This window comes from Octopus bimaculoides, chromosome 29 (genome assembly GCF_046866305.1).
Source record: "Octopus bimaculoides isolate indiv1 chromosome 29, ASM4686630v1, whole genome shotgun sequence".
NCBI classification, from domain to species: domain Eukaryota; kingdom Metazoa; phylum Mollusca; class Cephalopoda; order Octopoda; family Octopodidae; genus Octopus; species Octopus bimaculoides.
Window position 1 is genome coordinate 394872 of NC_142956.1, and position 2500 is coordinate 397371.

The 2500-nt window shown below is 34.6% G+C and overlaps 1 long non-coding RNA gene across 1 annotated transcript in view; it reads right to left on the minus strand.

Annotated features, from left to right (window-relative positions):
* The window catches only part of LOC149130274 (uncharacterized), a 126927-nt gene that overhangs the window by 56288 nt on the left and 68139 nt on the right, over positions 1 to 2500 (minus strand). Inside the window, exon 2 of the long non-coding RNA XR_016239065.1 lies at positions 2497 to 2500. This exon is cut by the window's right edge and continues 53 nt beyond it. This is a non-coding gene — a long non-coding RNA (uncharacterized LOC149130274). The remainder of the gene's footprint in view (positions 1 to 2496) is intronic.

The following is a 2500-nucleotide window of genomic DNA, read 5'->3' on the forward strand; positions in this document are numbered from 1 at the left end:
TGATGATGATGTAAAGGAAAAGGGATTTATATTCTGGACAGTTACATTATTAGCACTGTGACATAATCCAGGTTTGGCCAACCACATCGAATGATAGGGAACATAGAGAATTGTTTCTCACGGAGGCAATAACCAAGACCTTTGGCATTACGTCACGCTTGAGAAGAAGTCCCGTCAAACCAAGCAAAATCACAAGGCAGCCTGATGATGATGATGATGATGATGATGATGATGATGATATATACATATGTACACACACAAATTATATCTGCATTCATATCTATATTTTTCTCTCTTGATGGACGTTTGGCTGCTATTTCTTACAAGTTGAGCATCTGCATAGAAGGGTTTTATTGTTGGTGGCAATGGTGGTGGTGTTCATGATATGGCAGGTGGGGATGGTGGTGGTGGTGGTGGTGGTGGTGGTGGTGGTGGTGGGCATGGCAAAAAATTGTTTACAGCTTTCAGTTTTTATAAATCTTATCTTCTGTAGGTATCGGAAAAATTCACACTTACATATATTACTTATGTGTATGTATGTAGAAATGCATGTGTGGGTATATATATATATATATATATATATATATGTGTGTGTGTGTGTGTGTGTGTGTGTGTATATATATGTGTATATATATATGTATATATATATGTATATATATATGTGTGCAAACACAAACATATTTATACATAAACACACATTTACATGTACAAACATATATCTGCATGTGTATATATATATATATATATATATATATATATATATATATATATATATATACATACACACGCATATACAACCACATATATATACATATCTATATATATGCATATGAATATGTATATATGTGTGTGTATATATATGTATGTATATATATATATATGAGTATATATAAATATATATATATGCATATATGTACACACAGACACTTACACATATACAATATATACATATGCATGCATATCCATATTTGTTAATGAACATTTTTTAAGAAAAAACCTGTCCATGTGTGTGTATATCTATATCTATCTATCTATCTATATATATATATAAATATATATATGTATATATTTGTATGTATGTATATGTGTATGTATATATCTGTATGTATGTATATGTATATATATATATATATATATATATATATATATATATATATATATATATACACACATACATACATACAGATATGTATGTGTGTGTGTGTGTGTGTGTGTGTGTGAAGTACATACATTAGTTGTGCAACTCACCATTTAACACTTGTACCAAACTGAAGCCCTGTCCCCTCCCAAACCACCACCACCACAATCACTTCCGAGTCTTCAAAAGTCAAGATGAAGTTTGAATAATTAATGGTAGGTTTTTCAATGGATATAATGAATAGGTTTCACACCATGGTGATAGGGGGTGGTGTTCTCGCTTTTTGTATTTTAATATTTTTTTTTCTGCGTGTGTGTGTGTGTGTTGCTCTTTTCCTTCTTTGTGGTGGTGATGGTGGAGGTGGTGGGTGTGAGCGACAACAACAGCAACACCAGCAACAAAAGCGAAAAGAGGAGGAGCAATATACAAGAACAGCAACAACATCAATAGAACTAATAAGATTGTAGTCGAACACAAGAAAAAAAAAACGATGAACAACAATAACTACAGTAACAACAACAACAACAACAACAAAAACAGCTGTATGAAGAGAACTAATAAGGACACAGTAAAAAGAGGACAAGAATAATGATGATGATGATGATGATGATGATATGTTTTATTTGCCACAGGGACAAAGATGAATGGAACATCACAAGGACAGTCAATTATTTTTTTTTTTTCGTGGGGAGGTTCCATAAAGGATAGGGACAAAAAATGGGTAAAATGCAATAAAATTATGCATAGTACAGAGGCACAGGCATGGGCTGTGTGTTAAGTAGCTTGCTTCCCAACCACATGGTCCTAGGTTCAGTCCCTCTGTGTGGCACCTTGGGCAAGTATCTTTTACTATGGCCTTGGGCTGACCAAAGCCTTGTAAGCACCAGGCTTTAAAAAAAAGCCCTGGGGTCAATTCATTTGACTAAAATCTCTTCAAGGTGGTGCCCCAGTATGGTCACAGTCTAATAACTAAAATAAGTAAAAGACGGGAAATTTTATGATTCAGTGCAACCATGAGATAGAGAATAGGAAGCCGGACATAGTCTTAATTGAGAAAGAAAGCAAACGATGCTGGATCATAGATATAGCATTCCCAGCTGACAACATGGTATGTGATAAGGAAGAAAGAAAAGTCGAGAGATATAACAGGTTAGCTTGGGAGGTTAAGCAGTTGTGGTCGGTGAAAAAGGTGGTAGTAGTACCGATAATTGTCGGAGCCCTGGGAACAGTGAGTAAAAATCTTGAGAAGTACATGGAGCAAATAGGGGCTGCAATAAAGATGAAACACTTGCAGAAAACAGCACTGCTAGGAACCGCTCGAATACTCTGGAAGGTGCTCAAAAAATAAGAGGATTTACCTTA